General features: G+C 37.3%; 1 protein-coding gene and 1 pseudogene across 1 annotated transcript in view; one reads left to right on the top strand and one right to left on the bottom strand.

Annotated features, from left to right (window-relative positions):
* SYN2 (synapsin II) overlaps window positions 1-22440 on the top strand; it is a 200781-nt gene that overhangs the window by 5214 nt on the left and 173127 nt on the right. The window lies entirely within an intron of this gene.
* Window positions 402-988, bottom strand: LOC119864632 (annotated as a pseudogene).

The raw sequence follows: 22440 nt of genomic DNA, 5'->3' as shown, positions 1-22440 counted from the left end.
GGGAGAAATCTTGATCTGAAGAGGGAAAGTGACTTGTTCAAGGATAAGGATCCTCAAATAGTTAATGGCAAAACCAGAACTACAATCTAGAACTTCAGGCTCTCTACTAAGCCTTTTCCCCCCACTATACCACAGTATCCCTCTATTTTACCATCTTTCTACCTTCTTGTTATCTTTCTCCATTCCTGACTCTTTCAAGGACTGATAGGGACTTTTTGCCTTTATAATTATAACATTTGAACTTGAAAGAACCTGAATGATTATCTAGTGTAGAGAAATGGAAAGATTTGGCCAAAGTCCAATAAGAAGTTAGAGAATGGGGACTAGAAGTTATCTGACTCCAACTCAAGTTTCTTTCTCCTCTCTCTCTCTCAAACTGATGACTTATTTAAAAAGTTGATTTAGGCATCTGCAATGGTTACTTCAACCTTGACTCCTGGCTCAATAGTGAGGGAAGTAATTTGCTTAACAATCTCAGAAGGGGGATCCCTGGGTGGTGCAGCGGCTTGGCGCCTGCCTTTGGCCCAGGGCGCGATCCTGGAGACCCAGGATCGAATCCCACGTCGGGCTCCCGGTGCATGGAGCCTGCTTCTCCCTCTGCCTATGTCTCTGCCTCTCTCTCTCTCTCTGTGACTATCATAAATAAATAAAAATTAAAAAAAACACATCTTTCACAAAAACAACCAACTTAAAAAAAAAAAAAAACAATCTCAGAAGGATTGTGCAGATGAATACGTTGTTGTAGATCGTCATCTGAAAACAATCCTGGGTCTTAGAGCTTTAACCACACGGAATTTTTCTTGTGATTCTGAGAGTTTTGGTAGGCATCCAGACTGGTCCTTTCACTTTGAGATTTTTTTCCTTTTCACCTCTAATCAAGTCAGCACATACCGTCTTTGAAGATTTTAGGTTGCAACTAGAGTAATTCTAAATCGCTGAATTGCCACCTCTGGTTCCAGGGTGTCTTCCCAGTGCCTTTAAAAGCCATGACTGCGGAGCAGCTTCCTGACTGATTTGTTCAAACAGCAGTGAGGCAGAAGCAGGAGCAGGAGCAGGGGCATCCAGGGCTCCACTGTAGCTAGAACCACGTCTTTCTCAAAGAGGTCTATTGATACTCTTCAATCACTCTTTAGGCAGAGCTCTCAAATTTAATCCTTTTCTCCTTAAAAATATTGTCTTTGTCTACTTTTAAAGATTCATTTGGGGTTGGCTGGGTGGCTCAGTCAGTTAAGCATCTGTCTTCAGCTTAGGTTGTGATCTCAGGGTCCTAGGATCGAGCCCCATATCAGATTCCCTACTCAGTGGGGAAGTCTGCTTCTCCTTCCACCCTTTTGCCCTACTCCTGCTCTCTCTCAAATAAATACATATTTAAAAAAATAAAGATTCATTGTGGAATTCTTAGTAAATACTTTAAAAAGAGCCACATGAGCATCACACTATATTCACACTGGCAGTTTCATTGTCTTATTTGTATTGTTGTTTCAGCAAAGGTAATTGTAAAATGGTTGAAGGAAACTCAGTAACTGAAGTCCAACATATTAGTTAGTAGTACTGTGCTATAATGATGGGGACCCATTTTTACAGTAGTGTTCCTGTCTACCTGGGATTGCTTTTTGTCTTTCTGTACCCAAGTTCAGATCAGTAGTTACATTATTAGCCTTTTCAGTATCTTGCTAAGCGAAAAGTAATGGAGGCCTAAAAGATAAGTTTTCCAGAATTATATATCTTCCTCTCAAATTGGTAAAACAGTTTTAACTGGGGTATATTCAATGTAGTGGAGCACCTAACACAAGCCACATGCTGGGGATATAAGAATAAGTTGGACATAGGCTTTGTTTGCTAGGATCTTCCAGTCCAGTAGGGGAGAGGATGGACATTTAAGTAGAATTTATTATAGTATGGTAATTAGCATCCATAAAGGTGGACTGTCCTAGAAAATGAAGCTGTGGTTAGAAATGTTTGTGCCATTGTATATCCTTAGGTAAATCACTTTGCCTCTTTGGATTTTGATTTTCTAAAATCTGTTCAATGACAGGATTGAAACAGACATTCTGTAAGATCCTTTATAGTACCACTGTATTTGCATGGTACAGTTTTTGTGTCATTTTCTTTAAAAAAAAACTTTATATTTTATGGCATAGTGCTTGTAAATCCGTGGAAGAAGAGGCATAGGTCAATAAGTGACTAAACATGTCTTTGGATGAAAGGCTCATCTTTGAGTACTAGCCATTCAGTACCTCTTTCTTACCTCCTCTTGATGGGATTTAGGGACTTGTGGTTAAATTCCTCTTCCTGATCTAAGAACTTTTATATACATACATTGAAGTATTGGCTGACAGACTTTATATCTTGATCCCTGCCATGTATACTATGCTAAGGAGTTTATACAACATATGGATACACATTATCTCATTTTATCCTCACAGTGATTCTAAACAGTAGAAAGAATATTTCATAGATGAATAAACAAACTCATAAAAGTAGTCACTTGCCCAAAATTAGCTGTTTAGGTCATAGCAAATAGCTATTAAGCTGAAATGTCATGTTCTAAACCCTAATTGTTAGATTCCCACACATACAAGATGAATTTGCCAGCAGAAAAATTTTTTGTTATAAAAAAGGTTTCTTTTGCAAAAGAATTTACCTCATAATTCGCTTAAATAGTAAGCACCCCACTGCTTTTGAAATTACTTTACAAAAATTTTATATGTACATAGCTTTTTCAGGATCATATCCATTACAGAGTGAGGGTGTGGTTAAACATAGTAGCCTCAGGATGGAATGTTGCATCACACTAAAATCTTGTGAATAAGACCTGCATAATCATTGGGTGGCATTGTCTGTCATCCTTTAACTTTCCACGTAGATGCAATTGAATGCCAGAAGGCTACATATAGCTTTCTAGAGAGAAGAGAGGATGATATAAAAGGCTTTTCTGTTCTGCAGATACTACTACAGTGCAGCAGGAGGACGTAACTTAGAATAGTGCAGGTGACCTATGGAGGGAATAAAGAGTGAGCAAATACTATAGATCTCTGAACTCTAAAGATGCCAATGCAGCATGACTAAGAATAGGAGGAAGTATACTGGCCTTGGTGTTTGTGCTTAACAGCAGGCATTTCTGAAATTGTAATCAGTTCACGTAAAATTGGAAAGCAGATTATGATTGTATTCAATCATTTTACTCTTTTCTTCTCTTCAGTACGATGAAACAATGTGAGGGTCAGAAGACCTAGGGTTGAGACCTGGCTCCACCCTTAACCATATGACGTTAATCAGAGTTACATAACCTCTCTGAGCCCCTTTTCCTTTTTCATTGTAGACTTACCATATGCCAGACACTGTTCTAGGTTCTGGAATAACACAGACAAAAATTAGTTCCTTTATGTGTGAAATGGAGATAAAAACATGTCTATCTCATAGCTATGTTGTGAGAATTGAATAAAATAAAGTTTTGGAAAAGCACCTTCTAAAGGGTAAAGAGCCATACTACTGATTGTTGCTTTCTTCCCTGTTTCCAACAGCAGGTACCCAACCTATTTTGGTCCCTTTGAGTTCCCCAAATTTTAGTGTGCAGTTTTCTTGACTATTGTGCACACTTTAAGGATGAAGAATCTATATGTTTTTTAAATTGAAGGCTACTGGCTCAAAAGCAAAATTTTTGAAGGCTTTCTTTGGTATTTTTTGAAAGGAAATATAATTTAACTTTTTTTAAAAAAAAGATATTACCCATTTGGCTCAGCTATTTTTTAAAAAGATTTTTTATATTTATTCATGAGAGAGAGAGAGAGAGAGGTGCAGAGACACAGGCAGAGGGAGAAGCAGGCTCCATACAGGGAGCCTGATGCGGAACTCGATCCCGGGACTCCAGGATCACACCCTGGGCCAAAGGCAGGCGCTAAACCGCTGAGCCACCCAGGGATCCCCTGGCTCAGCTATTTTAACCATAAGGGACAAGACCTCAAATTCTGATTTAATAAATTCTAAAATAGCTCTGCTTCAGTTTCACTTGTGACTAGGGAAGAGTGGTTACAGAGGGAAATGAAGACAGAAACAGAATGGCTTTGAAAGGTGTGTCTGTGTTCTTTTCTCCTATTCACATTTCATTCAAAATATTAAAGCAAAAGCATTCACAAATACTACAGTTAATTTTCTTTTTAACATTCTTCTCCAACACATTGTTGCTTATGAGGCTCATTTATAACCTACTCCAGTTTATCTTTTCAGCTTCATTGTCACTACTCTCAATCCTAAACTTTTGCTATATCCTGGATTACACTCTTCTGAACACATACATGACTTTCAGGATTCCATGCTATTATTACATAGTTCCTGTAGAATGCTCTTGTTCTGCTTCTCTATCTTACCTCAATGCTCATTTTCTTTATTCCATTCTCAGAGCGTGAGGATGCTGTCGTCTTGTTTAAAAAAAGACCCAACCCCTCTGTGCTCTCCATGTCTTTGCTCTAAATTTCACCCCTTTTTCCTCCTTTTCATTCTCTCATTTTCTACTGGTTGCTCTGTCCTTGTAAATAAATAAGCAGAATGTGCTCTCCACCTTCTTAATCATTCTTCCAGATGGGAAATAGCAATCTCACTCTTGTCTCTACTTTCTTATCATATATTTCCCCTCCTGCACTGACATCTTCCATCTCCATAATACTGAAATTGTTCTTGCTAGGTTATCTCATTGCTAAATCCAAAGGAAGATGTCAATTTATCCTTTCATGGATTGGCTTGACACTGTTTATCTTCCATTTAGAAGTCCCTTGGCGTCTGAATATGGCAATCTTTGTTCATACCTGTCTTTTTAAAGTTCCTTCTTACTCTTTGTGTTCTTTTTCTTTGCTTACCTCATTAAGTTTTCCTCAGAGTCCCATCTTCTTCCCACTTCTTTTTTTCACTCTGCATACTTTCCCATCTACTCTCAAGATGTCAGTTAACCTCCTAAATGCAATCAGTTTCCAAATCTCCGTCTTTAGACCAGAACATTGTCTGGACCTTTACACACATGGTTAGTTGCCTACTGGATGTCTCCATTTGGATGGTTGGAAGTAACTCAGGATCATTTGTTCCAGTGTTGAAGACCTTATCTCTCCTCCTATTCCAGCTCTTTTTTTTTTTTTAATTTTTTTATTTATTTATGATAGTCACAGAGAGAGAGAGAGAGAGAGGCAGAGACACAGGCAGAGGGAGAAGCAGGCTCCACGCACCGGGAGCCCGATGTGGGACTCGATCCCGGGTCTCCAGGATCGCGCCCTAGGCCGAAGGCAGGCGCCAAACCGCTGCGCCACCCAGGGATCCCCATTCCAGCTCTTTTCATATTCTCTGTCTCAACTGAGGACACTGACACACTGACGTTTGCTTATTCAAGTTCTCATTAATTTCACCTAGAACTTGCAAGTCTTATCATGGTTTTTACTTAATAGCTTGAATGAACTATTTAAAATATGAATCTGACTTATTCATTCCTTTTCTTAAAGCTTTTTGTGTCCTATCCCATTTCTGATAGGTGAAGTTCATCACCTTCCTGTGATTTGACCCATGCATTCTTGTCCAATCTGCTAACCATTTCCATCCCTAAACTTCAATTTACAGCACTATTGAACTATTTGTAGTTCCATACACACATTATGGCATTCCTTTCCTTTGTCCTTGTTTATGCTGTTCACTCCTGCAATTATCTATCTTTCTCTTTGCTTCTTTTTCTTGAGTAAACTCATATATCTTAGAGACTGAGATGAATATTTCCTTTTTTTTTCAGAAAGTCTTCTCTTACCCCCTGGATATATTAGGCACCTCTGTCCCCTCCATGCTTTCAATCATGTGGATATCTTTATCACTGGACTCAACACAATGATCTATTTGTGTGATGGAGAATTCTTTGCAGCAGACTTAGTGTTTTATTCATTTTTATATCCTTAGCATTCAGCAGTGTCTGACACATAGTTTGAATTCAGTAAATCTTTGCCAAATTGAGCTAAGGATAGAGAGATCCAGAGAATGAGAAAAGGGATAGAAAGGAACAAGGGTGAGAAAAAAGTATTCTAGGATAAGAGGTATATGTTGTTATGTTGGAAATCCTCTTTATTCACTGTATATACAAGCATTAGAATGCTTTTGCTCTTATGCTGTATGAAATACAAATTAACTTAGTTACCAGTTTTCAATCAGTCCAAATCATAAATCTTTAGAGATTTGACTCTGAATGAGAGCCATAGCAGCCCTCAATACTGTAAAGTATTATCTGGCCCATGGCAGCTTTGAGCAGAGTAAAGGCAGATGAAATAAAATTAAGGACTGAGGTTCTCTTCCCTAGCCTATATTGATACTTGGCTCTCATGGAGCTCATTTTTTTGAAGTTAATTCTGCCTCCCTCCCCCACCATCCAAAAAACTTTTCCTCAGTATAAAACACTCTAGGGATGCCAGGGTGGCTCAGTGGTTGAACGTCTGCCTTTGGCTCAGGTTGTGATCCTGGAGTCCCGGGATCGAGTCCCACATTGAGCTCCCCTGAGGAGCCTGCTTTACCTTCTGCCCATGTCTCTGTGTCTCTCATGAATGAATAAATAAAGTCTTAAAAAAAAAAAAAACCAAAAAACCAATCCAATCGTGGGACACTCAAGCTGCTTGTTTCTTTCTCTTTAGTGAAAAAAATTCCTTTGGATTATCCGAAGGATAATTCTGAGGAATTAAACAGCATTGTGACTGAAAAATGTTGAATACATAGTAAGCTTTTCATGATCTGACTCTGCTTACCTCTTCAGTTCTACCCTTTTTTGATTCCCCACCTACTTTGATAGCTATGACCAACTACTTAGGTTTAACTGAATCTGCCATGTCCCTAAATTTGTACTACTCCTACTACCTGAAAGGCTTCTTCTGTGTTTTTGCCTGGATAATCTTCAAGATTCAATTCAGTTGTTGATTATTGAAGAGTCAACAAGAACTAGACTTACTCATTTCTTAATTCTTTCAATTTGTATTAGAAATCATAATGTACTTAGTTATGTCATAGCAATTAATTTATTGTGTTATAATCACATTTTATCTTCTCATCTCCTCACCTTCAACTCTGAGATCCTCTTGAGGACAATGACTGCAACTTTAATATTGATATCCCCAGCATTTGGTATGACAAAGAAAGTTTTCAATAGTTATTTGTTGGACCAATCAATGACTTATGAAAAAATTATGAACATATGAATGATGATCAAAAGCAACTCTTCAGCTCCCTGTAAATATAAACAAACAATAGCTGCATTAGCCAAAGTGACTATTCATTAAGAAGTGATATATTAAAAAAATGTTTTATAAATTATAAAGTGCTATAAAAGCATTAATTATTATTACTAGCCTCCCTTACAAGATGATGTACCTATTCTTCCTCTCTCTAACACCCTTTTTGTTTTTAGATGGGCATAAACACTCCATGCATGTTTTCTGGAGAACAGCCATTTGCTCTCTATTTCTTCCCCCTTTTCAGCATAGGCTGATGTCTTTGTTTAGTTTAGACTTTCTCAAATTTTAGGGCCTGTTCTTTCTTTTTTCCTTCTGTCTAGGACCATTCTTCCATTCCAGTCCTCCTAAGTACAGATATAATAACTTTCCAGGATATATACCCCATATTTATTTCTCTGCTCAAGGGACCTAGCAACTTTATGCAATAACTTTAGCCTGGGGTTATCCTGCAAAAAGAGGCTTGGGCTTTGTGGGAGGAAATTGAAGTGTCTTTTTTCTGTTGTGGACTCAAATCCTTGAAGGGCCCTAATATTAATAATGAAAACTCAACTGAAGACTGTTTCTTTTATACTTCCAGGTTCCAATAATAATCCAGAGAGGAGCTGTATGTGTAGGGGCAATCATGCTGGAGCATGCTGTGCCTCAAGTCATGGTGCAGGGCTCCAAATTTGTGCACTACAATGCAATTCTGTAATGCAATTCTAGGGATACATATGAATAGGTTTCCCTTTTTGGCCCCTATCACTCCCTGATGGTGAGAATTTAAGTTCTGTTGCATTCTGTGCTGCAAAGTGTTAAAGTATTAACACCTTAACTGTTGGACAAAAGGGCATCAGTGAAAGATTGATCTGCTAATCAATCAGCAAAAAGCTACTAACTTTAGTGTGTTAGTTGCCATGAAGCTCACAAGGCCAGTTAAATACTTAAAATCAGTTAATTATAGAGTATATGCTTTCAGCTTTAAGAAGTTGTGTAGAATCTCAAAACAAAAGGAGAGTATAGTAGAAGGAGCTTTGTAAACATTTAAAATATCCAGATTCAATTGTCTACTCTGCCAATTAATTTTTTTTGTGTCATCATAGGCAATTTAACTCCTTAAGCTTCAATTTCTATTTCAAAATTTAGGGATTTGGGTTAAATCACCTATCTTCAGAAGTTCTTAGAAATCAAGTGATTTCTACAGTATAGAGGTTTCAGAGAAGGAAGAAATTTCTATGGGCTGATGAAGTCAGAAAATGTTTCACATGAAGGGTAGATCTGAGCTAGCCTTTGAAGGCTGAGTGATTAGTGAGGAGAAGTTTGGATAAGCAGTGTGGGAGAAATGATGGATGGTAATACCTCATATATTGGATATACTCTGACAGGCAGGTGCTGTTCTAAGTAGATGTATTAACTTATTTACTAGGTTATGAAATAGATTATTGTTATGAACTTAATTTTACAAATGAAGAAACTAAAGCTCATAGTGAGTCCAGGGTTTGAACCCAGGTAGTCCGGCTCTGAGTCCATTCTCTTACTGAATATACTGTGTAAACACTAGATAAATCGTGTTTCAAATTTCTTGACACTAAACACCTTGATGTTTCTTATCCTCAATGACAATGACACACATTTGACTTTGGGCAATTTCTTGTTCTCTCTGAACTTCAGTTTCTTCATCTATAAAGAGGAAATAAGACATATCTCAAAAGATTCTTAAGACAATTAGTCAAAGTAAACTGAAAATGTCTAATGCAGTGTCCGGGACATGGAGAGTTCAGTAATGTTCTACCATGATGAGCAGATTTTCACAGCAGCTTTAAGACAACAGCTTACCATATGAGTATTTATAGAAGACTTCAAATCAAGTAAAATAATTTGTAGACAGATTTCTATGACACTAAAAATAATTTTGAAAAATAGGACAAACCTAGATGAATATTCCTTCATTTTGGTTGTATTAGTTGCATATAGTTTAGAAAACACCGATTACTAGTGTTTTGAAACAGCCTCTGGGGAAGATGTTTTTGAGATGGCTTATTTGTAGAAGTTTTATTCTTTGAGTCTTACCACATCCATTGTCTCATTTAATCCACCACACAATAGTATTTGTGGGGCACAATTTTTTTTTGGAACAATTAATCTTAAATTTTATTTTATTTTTTTATAATAAATTTATTTTTTATTGGTGTTCAATTTGCCAACATACAGAATAACACCCAGTGCTCATCCCGTCAAGTGCCCCCCTCAGTGCCCGTCACCCATTCACCTCCACCCCCCACCCTCCTCCCCTTCCACCACCCCTAGTTAGTTTCCCAGAGTTAGGAGTCTTTATGTTCTGTCTCCCTTTCTGATATTTCCCACACACTTCTTCTCCCTTCTCTTATATTCCCTTTCACTATTATTTATATTCCCCAAATGAATGAGAACATATAATGTTTGTCCTTCTCTGATTGACTTACTTCACTCAGCATAATACCCTCCAGTTCCATCCACTTTGAAGCAAATGGTGGGTATTTGTCATTTCTAATGGCTGAGTAATATTCCATTGTATACATAAATTGTGGAGCACAATTAATGTTATTCTCATTTTATGTATAAAGGAATTAAGATGGAGTCGTTACCCAAGCTCACATAGCTAGGAAATGATAGAGTCAGGACTAGAACTCAGATCTTTGGCTTTGGATCTTGTATACTTTACTATGGGCTTCCTGTACTGAGTTGCAAGTGCCATAGAACTAGGTGGATGGCTAATCTAGTTGGAAGCTTAAATGACATGGGCAAGAATATCAGTTCTTCCAGCCATTTAACAAACTTCTTTGTTTTCCGAGGGTGTTTAGCTTAATGATTTCTCTTTAATACTACCTCAAGGGTCTCTTGCAGAAACTTCTGGGTTCTAACACAAAAAGCTAGTGAACATTGTCATGGAAGGTGATGACAGGAAGATTGAGACTGGTATTCTTTGGAAAGAATGGAGCCAAAAGACCTTAGGGAAGCACCATGGTATTCTGTAAAGCATAGATTTGAAGTCATGGTCTACCCATGTTAGACCTATTGTCTACTTGTTATTCAGGCATAACAAGTTTCTGAATCTCAATTTCCTCATCCTTAAAATTGTAATAATAATACCCGTCCTTCTTTCTTCATAAGATTGTTGGGAGGTCAAGTTGCAAACTGTACCATATAGATTTAAATATATATGGATTGAAACTATTGCAACAGGTGGGATTGAGAGTTGATATGAGGAAGAATTTCTCAATTTCCTCTTAAGTATTGTCATGGACAGTTATGAGAAGTAGGAGTTTAGGGAAGCAAATATATTTTTCCTAGAATCAGGGCAGTTGATTATACTCAAAACTGTGGAGGTGGTGATTTTTAATTTAATCTTTTTTTTTTTTTTTTTTTTTTGCTTTTCTATGCCTTCTCTCCCTGTTGATACCTTTCATTCTGTGTCCACAGACATATGTTCTATAAATGACCTGGGACCCATTCCAGAGGTAAACATATTTTCTGAAACAAAACTGGGACATGAGGTCTTATTTTTCAGTGTAAGAACTAGTATGATTGACTTTTAGGTGCTGAAATGTGGGAATTGGGGAAATTTTGGTGGTTGGAAATTCCTTGAAGTTAGGAGGTTCTTGGGAATTGTAAGCCAAATTATTGTTGGCATCCCTATTTCCTAGTCTTTAATTTTCAGCAGACTGAGTTAATTTTTGCTTAGCCAGGAGTTGTTAATGGTTATTGGCAATTGGTTATTGGCAATTCCTTTTCACAGGTTTTTGCTTTTTTCATAAAAGGATCTGGAAAATAGAAAAACTCTAATCCTATCTAATGAATAGTGGAATTTCAGCACTCAGATTGGGGAAAAGGAGAATCATTCTTTATTGCCACTTGCTCACATGAAAAGTCTACGCTTTGAAAGAATAAACTGTGAGTTGACTTGGCAAAGTGGGATAAGACTGATTTTCCTGTAGCTTTCAAATAGCTAATGCATTCAGATTTGCTTGGAAAAAAAATGCACTCAACTTAACTTTGACCCTGGAAGGAAATTGTAGCATTTAAAGATTCTGTAATAAAGTCATACATTTAAATAAAACTTTATTATTTATTATGTACTCTGACTTGCATGTGTCACTTCACTTAGTTGTTACTTTAACCTTGTAAGTTGGTATAACTTCCTGTTATAATTAGGAAACCAAGGCTCAGGTAGATTGTGATTCACTTATAGTTACAACTTGAAATAAGTAGAGCTACATCTAAAATCTAGATTTTTCTTTGTGTTCTTTTTTCCATACTCAGTGTCCCTTTTCTCTATGCAGCTAAACTCCTTTCTGAGCTCTACATTAGTCAATTTTGACACTTTTGCCTAAAAGCACTGAGGATGGATAAAAAAATTGCTTAAGCTGGAAAGAGCCTGTATGGTCTGTGACAGGTGCTGCGTAGGTTGGTTGAAAAACAACTTAAAGATTAGCTCCTTTCCCAATGTGTTTTTGTTAATGCTTATAATATTTTTATGACTTAGAATCCTTCTCGTGTCTTTGGTATATTTCAGACTGATTTTAAGTTGTCAAGAAAGGAGATTTTCACTCCAGAGCCCAGTTCCTTTAAAGCTTCTTATTTTTCTTTGTACCTGGAAATTTATTTCTTAGCCAGAGTTCCAGGTGGTCACAGACTTAAGTTCCTACTAAAAAGACTGTTCCCTGCTGATCTATGTTTTTCTGCCTGCCCTTTTTTTTTTTTTTCTTATAGCCTGTCCCTCTTGCTACATCCTACCCCTTAAGTCCAGCTTTAGTTATATGCAAGGTTCTGAGAGTCAAAGAGCAGTGAATTTAGGGGTAGGGAAAGGATATGAAGCTCCTGTCTCTTCTGATTCCGTGTGTTCCTCTCAAATCCTGGAAGTACCCTACTGCTGTGTCTACTTCCCAGAACCCCGTGTCTTTCTCCAGACCCTTTAGGAGCATCTCGGCAGGGGCCTTGAGGAAATAAAGACTTCCCAGAGACTTTTTAGTGGTTGGTTTGGCTTTTCCCATATTCAGAGCTTAAAAAAGACACATAGAGATCAGCCTTTTGTTTACTTTTAGTGGTCCACTTCCCCTCCCCTCCTTGGGGGTATTTATTGTGAGGTGTTTCCTATGTATTTCATTCATTCTTTCATGAATTATTCTGTAGGAAGTGGTGCTGTAATGCTTGTGCATAAGAGACTTTGACCTGTCTTCGCAAAGCTTATACTTTGAGAAGACAGTCAATTAAACAAGCAATGTAGTAAAGTGGGATTTATTGACATATCAACATGATTAAAGAAAGTTTTAAGTAGGACATATTTCTCTCATAATTTTACCATAGCAACAGAGCAACTACTTTCACATTTTTCTATATTCTCTTCCAATGTATTTGTCCATATGCAAACATTTTTTTATGTAATTGTGATTGTTGTCTAACTATAATTTCATATTTTTTCTGCTTATACTTTTTACATATTGTTACTTACATATTTTCTCATAGCTGTTGTACCATGATTTATCCAATTATATTTCTATTAGATAACTGTGTTGACTTAGAATTTTTCATGATTATTACATAGTAAGGCTATAGGCATTTTCAATTTTCAGGAAAGTAACTACTTGACAAAAAAATTATGACATATATAGCTTTTGATATTTCTGTACTGCTTCCTATAAAAAGCTTTTCCAGTTTGTAGTCCCTCAACTGTTTTTACCTCACTTTCAGCCCATTATTATTTTTTTGTGTTAATAGGTATAAAAGCAGTATTTGAATGTTTTAACATGCATTTCTATGAGTACAGGTAAGGTTGAATGTTTTCCCTAATGTTTGTTTATAAATGTGTGAAACAGTTGCTCTGGACTTTTGGCAGTTTATTTGTAGATTTGCTTACTTGGTGGTTTGATTTTGTTTTTTGTTTTGTTTTTAATTTATTTATTCATAAGAGACACAAAGAGAGAAGCAGGCTCCTTGTGGGGAGCCTGAAGTGCTACTTGATCCCAGGACCCTGGGATCACACCTTGAGCAGACACTCAGACAGACACTCAACCACTTGAGCCACCCAGGAGCCCCTTGGTGCGTTTGATTTTGAATGGGACATTCATTATTGATGAAGAGGAATGGATAGCAGTGGCTAGAATGTCTTCTTGGGAATTTGGTCTAAGCAAAAACTTCTGTGATTGTGGAGTCAAGAGTCAGATTGTTTGAGCTAAAGTCAGTACTACAAGTAGGGTTGACACCTGTGAAGTCTATACTAGACTGTGAGTTCTTTAAGGGCAAAGGCCATGTTTCATTCTTTGCCTCAGCTTTTAGCACACTGGCCAATAGTAGGCCTCAAAAAATTGTTGAAGGAATATGAATTTCTTGGGGGTACTGTAAACTCCTCTAAATATTATTCTCACCTCTTCTTAAATTGCCTAAACATTCACATTTTAGATTTCTTCTTTGGATCTTAAAGATTTTCTAATCTTGGAGGCCTAATTCTAATCTTGGAATTTATTAATACTTATAGGAGGATGACTATGGTGCTCTCAGGCAACATCTTGGAAATTATAACCCCACCATGAGAGCAACACTCTGTAGGGATAGAATATAGAATAGACACCTGGTGGTGGAGGGGTAGAGATAGGGATGAGAGAGATGCTCAGAAGAGTAGTAGGAAGTTGTCAGAAAAAAAATGTCATCTATTGCAGAGAATCCCAGGAGTATGAGAACTAGAAAGTAATCTTAGTGGTCACTAAGCCTTGGTATATTTATGTATAAATGTCAATGAAAATGCCTGCTTTCTAGGGTTATCATGAACTTTTATTGAAATAAAGTAGGTTATGAAAGTAGGTTATGAAAGCTTTGTGAATTCAGAAGTGCTATGTGAAAAAGAATCGTTATCATTATCTCATGTAGGAAACCAAAAATAGGGAAATGAAGTTACTTTTATTTATTCCCAGGACCTGGATTTATTCTTTATATTTTGCTGCCAATCTTTATCATTTGAAGATGAAATAGAACTTTCTAAAGTATTATTTTCCCCCAAGAAAATAGTGAGGAAGGATGGAGAATGGGGTGGGGGTAACTTTGGGGGAGGGAATAGGGGTAACTTTGGGGGAGGGATTAAGCTTTTTATCACTTTTGTAAACGATGAATTTTTCTGCCTAAGTCCTTTTCCTAGAGGCAAATGAAGCATAGCTAGAAGAGGAAGTTGGGATCTGATAAGAAAGAACTTTCAATGCAAAGCTCAGAGATTTTTTCCTCTATCTCATAGTTGGTGGGGATAGTGAAGATTTTGGACCAAGAGAGTGATTCAATCAGTGCCTTCCTTAGGAAGATATCTGGAGACTGTTGAAAATTGGGAGGAGGAAGAATTTGTGTTGGCCTGGAGACTTTAGGGAGTGTGTTTTGGTTGTCCGTCTATGAGATACTAGAGGCTTATAATAATGAGACCATGACAGTGAAGGAGTGGATATAAGGAGATCAGAGAGTGTAGTCCTAGGCTAAAGGAGTTCTGGAACCTTATGACCTTCAGTCTATTATCTCTCCCAGAGGTTCGTTTTCCCTTTTTAAACATTGAAGTATAAAAGTGCACAGAATAATAAGTTTATAGTTCAATGGGTTTTTTCAAGTATAAAGCACAACTCAAGTCAATATATACAGCATAACCAATACCTGCTAAACTGATAGAGTACCTCCTCAGTCATTACTTCTCCTCCTCCAACAGATAACCACTATTTTGACTCTTTTCATTATATATTAATTTTGCCTGCTTGAGCTTTATATAAGGAACCATGCAGTATAAACTCTTTTGGATCTAACTTCTTTTGTTTGACATTATGTTCATGAGATTCATCTGTTTTCTTGTATGGAGCATTACTTCATTCTTTTTCATTACTCAGTTATATTCCATGGCTTGAATATATCACACTTTATATATCTATTCTGCTGTTGATAAATACTTAACTTGTTCCCAGTTTGGAGATTCTGTGAAAAATGCTGCTGTGAACAAATTTTGTATATGTCTTTTGGTGAATATAGGCTCTTGTTTCCTACCCAGGAGTGGAAATTTGCTGGGTTAGGGCAATATGTATGTTCAACTTTAATAGATAGTATCAAACTGTATTACTGAGTTTTATGGAGTTTACCATTTGAAGTTCCCACTAGCAATCTATAAGAGTTCCTTACCAATACTTGTGTCTTTGTCAGCTTGGGTGCTATAACAAATAACATAGGCTTCATGGCTTTAAAAACAGAAATCTATTTCTTACGGTTCTGGGGGTTTAAAATCCAAGATCAGGGTGCTAGCATAATAAAATTCTGGTGAATGTCCTCTTCTTGGCTTATAGATGCTGCCTTCTTGCTATATCCTCATATGGTAGAAAGAGAATTCTGATCTCTTCAAACTCTTAAAAGGGCACAAATCCCTTTATAAGGGCTTTGCCTTTATAACCTCATCTAAACCTAATGACTTCCCAAACACCCTACCTTTAAATGTGATCACATTGGGGGATTAGGGGCTCAACATATGGATTTCAGGGGAGGGGTTTGACACATTCAATTCATTATGAATTATATTACTACTCAGTATTGCAGTATTTTAAGTATCAAAAGCTTTTATGTTATAAGAAATTTGAACAAAAAGGGCTATATCTAACACCAGAGAATAGAACTACTGGTTATTGAATGCCTGCTATGTACCAAGTACTCCCTAAGTGCTTTTACTTACATTGTCTTGTTTAATCAAGATGATACTCATGTGAGATCAGTGTTACTGCATTGATTTTACAAGCCATAAAACATACAGGTTAGTCAGGCAACTCATAGTTGCCAACCAGAATCTAGCCTAGGTCTTTTTAAAATTTATTTTATTTTATTTTTATTTTTTTATAATTCAAACAGCACACTGCATTGTTTAATAGAAGGCGATGAAAACCTACCCATAGGGCTTAGCCTAGGTCTTGAATCCAAACCAGTCACATCACATAGAAACTACATTTTGTCAGTGAGGTGCCTTTTGCTTTCTTTTTTTTTTTCTTTTTTGGTGGGTGGGTGGGGCTCTTCTTGAAGACCCTGAAAGCCCATAATACAGGTGGCCCTTTTCTGAGACTTAGTACTTAGCTGGCCCTACAAACAGTAGCCTCCTGACCAGGCAACCCTCTCTTCCCTGCTCATCATCTCCAGTGCCTCAGGCCCTTTCTGCCTCCCGAATGAATCTCTAATCCAGTCATTAAGACTGTCTCAAGGTAGGTATTATACTGGCATATCCTTTGATCTAGCTGGCAGGCTGATGGAAGAAGCTTCTGTAGAATTTTTAAGGATAGTTAAGCCTCCAATTTCTCTCTCACACCAGTTTTTTTCATGTGGCTTTTTAACTCCAAGAGTAGGAAGGCAAGAATGACATATAATAGGGCTAGAAGGTAGGAGACCTGGGTCCTGGCCCTAATGCTAAATTGTTGTATGCTTTTAGATACAATCTTTCCCTTCTCTCGGTCAAAGTTTTTATAATTTATACAGAGATAGGGTCAGATTGGAGTTAGAGTTCCATGGACCATCCTCAGGGCTGACTGGGAAGACTCAAGTAAGAGATACTTTGGATCCTCTATATATTAGTATGAGCTATTTTTTTTAAAATTTGTTGTATATGTATTGAGCTTCGTCCTGAGATTTTAGTCAAAGCAAAGTATTACATAACCAATATATGCCTGAAATCCACTAGACTTACTTAGAATATCTCTTATAAGTTAAAATATTACTTTGTGAAAGATTATGAATGGCACGACTAGGATGAGCAAAATATCATCTTTAACATTTTCTTTTTTAAAAAAGATTGATTTACCTATTTGAGAGAGAAAGAGCAGAGGGAGGGGCAGAAAGAGAGGGAAAGAGAGAATCTCAAGCAGATTCCCCACTGAGCCCTGATGTGGGGTTTGATCTCATGACCCTGAGATCATGACTGGAGCTGAAATCAAGTCAGACACTTAAACTGACTGAGCCACCCTGGTGCCCCTCAATGTTAACATTTTCTTGGTATATGCAAGGCCTTCATGTTATCCTCTGACTGCCATGAGGGATAGAGGAGGTATAATTAATTTTGATCTAGGGTAGGAGGTTGGGAAAGATTAGTCAAAGAGGGAACATCTGAGCTAGATTTAAAGGAAGAAATTCACTGGGTAGATTAGGAGATTGGAGGGAATAAGGCATTTCAGGTAGAGGAATGAGGCAGGAAGGCATGAAAAGACATTGTTATTTTGGAAATATTGTGGTCTTAGTGTAGATATTGTGTATGATGAAAACGGGAAGAAAGAGGAATGCTATGTGATATAGGTTGAGGGGTCAATGGAATCCTTTGTAAAGGGACTCGAACATTATAGTTACAGTGATGAAGACTAATGAAGAATTGTAAATATCATTTGAATTAGAACTGCTTAATGAATTTTGGGTTCCTCTAGACTGTGCACTCTTGATCCATACAGCAGTATTTGGATGGTAGTATGCAATTGTGAAGCTCACACACTTAGAAGTTATTTTGATAAGAAAGAGCCTTGGTGACCTGGAGTCTACACTAATTTCTTATTCTTGATTGGCTTAGAGTATTAGATATATTTGTAATGCTTGTGTAAAACAAAAGGGTAGGGGAATGGAAGAGGGCCAGCAAATTGATGGCAGCAAGTTTCCACACTGTAATAAACTCAGTAGTGTCCTTACTATTAAAACTTGTCATCAGAGGTGGAAGTGGCAAGATTGTAATTTTACCTCCTGTGTAAAAAATTGAAGTCAATCTTGTAGGTCAAAAACTTCCTAGTTCCTCTCCATAACAGATCTCTTCATTCTGTCCCTGAAAACACATGTTTATTTGTAATGCTTTGCATTCGTGGTAATTAGAGCAGTGTGCCTTTTCATTCTTCTGACAAACACTCATCTCCTTGCCTAGCGAGGCTCAGAGCCATGATGTAAAGAGCCTATGAATTGCATTAGGTTGGGAATCAGGTTCCCAATTAAACACATATAAAGATGTTCCACCCATTTGCTTCTTTTAATCATTTGTGCCTTTGAGATGTCCCTAGGTCCCCTGAGTTCTATACTGGTTGAGGACGTGTTTCACATTGAGGCACAGTATCTGCCTGTTGGGTCCAGTGTCAGCTTCATCCATTTTACAAAACTGAGAAGGAGTGAACTGACATTGAAAAGTTACTATGACCAGGCACTTTACATTCATTTTCTAGTTGAATCCTTACACTTTCAAAGAGGTGTTATTGCCATTTTACATATAAGCAGATGGTTAGGTAACTTTCCCAAAGTTGCATACAGCTAGAAAGTGCTAAGTGAGGATTTGAATTTTTGTTTGAGTTGAAAATCCATCCTTTTTTTTCCTACTTCTTGACTCTGAAAGCAGAATAATTATTCTATTAGAGTTATTGAAATTTCACCTCTGATTGGGAAAAAGCTTAGGGGAAGGACTTTAGTCATCAAGGTCAAGAAAGAGGTTTTGGAGAATCAACACTCAATCAGACATAGAATGTATACAAAGTAATGAGTTAAGCAATTCTAGTATTTACCCCTCTTGGGAATGAAACAGATTATGCTGTGTTCTTATACCTGTGGATATCTGTTTTTCCCAGCACTATTTGCTGGAAATGCTCTTCTTTCCCCATTGAATTGTCTTGACACACTTGTTGAAAATCAGTTCACCATAGAATTATGGGTTCATTTTTGGATTCTCAGTTCCATTGATTCATCATCTATCCTCATACCAGTACCACACTGTCTTCATTATTTACTTCTGCAGTAAATTTGCTTAGTAATGTGGAAAGTGTAAGAGGAAAGTATAAGTTCTCTAGCTTTGTCTTTTCCAAGATTTTTGTCTATTCTGGGTCCCTTGAATTTCCTTATGGATTTTAGGATTGGTTTGTCAATTTCTGCAAACAAAGCTGGAATTTTGATACAGATTGCATTAATTTATAGATTAATTTGAAGATATTGACATCTAGCAAGTTTTTCAATCCACGGACATAGTGTCTTCCCATTTGTTTTGATTTTAATTTCTTTCAATAGCTTTTTTTTTTTTTTTAAAGATTTTATTCATTCATGGAGACAGAGAGAGAGAGAGAGAGGTAGAGACACAGGCAGAAGGAGAAGCAGGCTCAATGCAGGGAGCCCGACGTGGAATTCAATCCCGGGTTTCCAGGATCACATGCCCTGGGCTGAAGGCGGTGCTAAACCTCTGAGCCACCCGGGTTGCCCTTTTCAATAGATTTTTAGTGGTTTTCATTGTATGGGTCTTGTACTTCGTTTTCCATATTCACTCCTAATAATTTTGTTCTTTGTAAATGGGGTTATTTTCTTAGTTGAATTTTTTTTTTCATAAAGACTTTATTTATTTATTTATGTGAGAGACACAGAAAGTGGCAGAGACATAGGCAGAGGGAGAAGCAGGTGTTCTCTTCAGGAGAGCCTGATGTGGGACTTGATCCGAGCACTCTGGGATCACACCCTGAGCCAAAGGCAGATGCTCAACCACTGAGCCACCCAGGTGTCCCTCTTGATTGAATTTTCTTTATTTAATCTTTGAATTATTCATTACTATGTATTGATTGTGTCTCCTGAAACCTTGCTGAATTCATTTATTATTAATTTATTTATCTAATTGTGTGTACATATTCCTTAGAATTTTATATATGCGAGATCATGCCATCTGTAAGTAGAGATAGTTTTACTTCCTCCTTTCCAATTTGGATGTTTTATTTCTTTTTCTACCTAATTGTCCTGGCCAGAATCTCTAGTACAATGCTAGGTAAAATTAGAGCAGACATTCTTTGTTTTACTCCCGATCTTTAGGGAAAGCCTTAGTCTGTCACCATTAGCATAATATTAGCTGTGTGGTTTTTTTTTTTAATTGATGCACTTCATAAGGTTGAGGAAGTTCCCTTTGATTCCTAGATTGCCAAGTATTTTTTTGATTGAAGGATGTTAGATTTTGCCAAATGCTTTTTCTGTGTCTATTGAAGTGATCATGTGGTTTTTGTCCTTTATTAATATGGTGTATTGCATTGACTGATATTCATATGTTGAACCAACCTTGCATTCCTGGGATAAATCTCACTTAGTCATGGTATATAAACCCTTTTATATATTGCTATATTTGGTTGGCTGACAGTTTGTTTATAGCTGTGATATATTTACTAGATCTGACATTATATAAAGAGAAATGGAAGTTGCCTCATGTTATTCCACCAACTCCTCTGTGCTACCACTTTGCTAAAGGCCTTACATGATGTTACCCTATTAAAAATTTTACCTTTGTGCTAAATGGAGGTCATTTAATCTTTCACTGTATGCTAGGCAATGGTGTCCCTATTTTGCAGGTGACAAGACAAAAGGGCAAAGATTTTTTTGTTTTTTTTTTTCTTCCGCACGTATCCTCCCTTAAATAGGGATTGATGCTGCAAGAAAAAGAATTGAGACAGAACCAAATAAAACAATGGATTTTTTGAAGGTGCATCTTGAGTTATAAAACTAGCTTTATGTATGTAGTAATAGAACTGGACCTGGTTATAATCATGGACTAGAGATCTTATATCATGTGAAGTGTCGGGGGTATAGAGAAAGAAATTAAAGTTTTTCTTAATTGTATAGGTACTCTTTTTTGAGGTCAGATAGGATCAGAACTTAACCCCTAAATCAAAGCCATCTTTAAGCCTCAGGTTTAAAGAAGACATGTTTCCTGCCCTTAAGTAATTAATGGTCTAGTTGTGCATGACATGCACGCTGTACAGTAGGCCTCTAGCAATGGTCCACATTAACCAGGTGGGCACTGGTGTTGGAGGAGCCTGCAATATTCATTGTGTGCTTTAATAACAACAACAACAGCAACAACAATAATAAAGGATGGAGTGATTAGGTATAAAGTATACTGGTATGGGACACAAGTTAGTGATTTGGGAGATTTGTGCTCATGTTTCAGGAGAAGAGATTCCTTGAGTGTTCAAGAGTTTGATTATCATGAATTAGGATTGTGTAGGCATTCAGCTTCCTAAAGGTGATTGGAATCTGATGAGAGATGGGCTGGTTAAGTGTGTAGTTGCAGACAAAAATGGCAGTGAAAGTAGATTTTGGAGTGGAAAAGTGGGGGTAAGAGGTTTTTGGATGAGCAAATTAATCTCATTTTGATGAATAGGATAGAAGAATGGTGATTGGTTACTTCTAATGGAAGCCAGGGTGAGGCAAGAGGGTGTGGTAGAGAGCTTTAATGGTATTGGCAAGTTCTATTCCTTAAAGTGAATGGTAGGCCCATGAGAGTTTTTTTTTTTTTTATTAGTAGGCTTTGTAACTTCTGTATATACTACAATTTTAAGTATATCTAGTATTTCATTCAAAAAGAGAGAAAGAAAGAATGAAAGGAATAAAGGAAAATAATTAAGTCCCAGCAAGGAACTAGTGTGCTAACTATGGAAATGCCAGGTAACCTTTGCTTAATATATGTTTTATTATAGCCATCTTGCCCATTTGGAGTCATTAGTAGAATATGTGCTTCTCTTTTCTCTTCTATAACCTATAACTGAAAAGGTAATTGCTCAGGGCTGGGTTTTGGGAAGAAGAGAAAGATGAAGGTTTGAAACAGATTTTGTTTCTGCTTCTCAGAGGAGAAAGTGGTGAGTGTGGGAGGGGGAGCTCATGTGTTCAGGCATCAAACTTGGCAGACGACTCCCTCAGAGCAGATGGAGTGAGGATTTCATCACCTGACAGACTGACTCAGACCTGCCTCCCTGCAGCCAGCCACTACTGGGTATGGTTTGAATCTGAGTCAAAAGCTGCAGGATTGTATTATTCTTCCTTCTACTCTAGCAGTGGATAACTCTAACCTTAGGTGAAGAGCTGCCCAGGACTCAGGAGGACCAAGTGTTCCTTCAAGGAGCTGACATTTGACCTCAGTCATTTGCAGAGATAGTGGCTTTGGTGTATTGGGTATTTCTTAGGCTGAAGTGTTTAAGCAGAAGCTGTAACTCCCAATGGATGTTACTCCCATCCATGTTGCTTTAGAGAGGATTTTACACTAGATTGGATAGCCTGTGTGTCCTTCATGCTTCTTTTCTGCCGAGATGATGAGATGTGAAATGGAAACTTCTGTACAGTCCAGTGATTGGTTTAGTGAGGTCAGCAGAGGAAAAAATCCCTGGGAAGGACTTGGAATTACTGCTTGAGAAGTAAGCAGCTTTCCAGAAATTATGGATCTTGC

The sequence above is a fragment of the Canis lupus genome, chromosome 20 (assembly GCF_011100685.1).
Source record: "Canis lupus familiaris isolate Mischka breed German Shepherd chromosome 20, alternate assembly UU_Cfam_GSD_1.0, whole genome shotgun sequence".
Classification (NCBI taxonomy): domain Eukaryota; kingdom Metazoa; phylum Chordata; class Mammalia; order Carnivora; family Canidae; genus Canis; species Canis lupus.
This window is presented reverse-complemented; position numbering and strand designations above follow the sequence as displayed.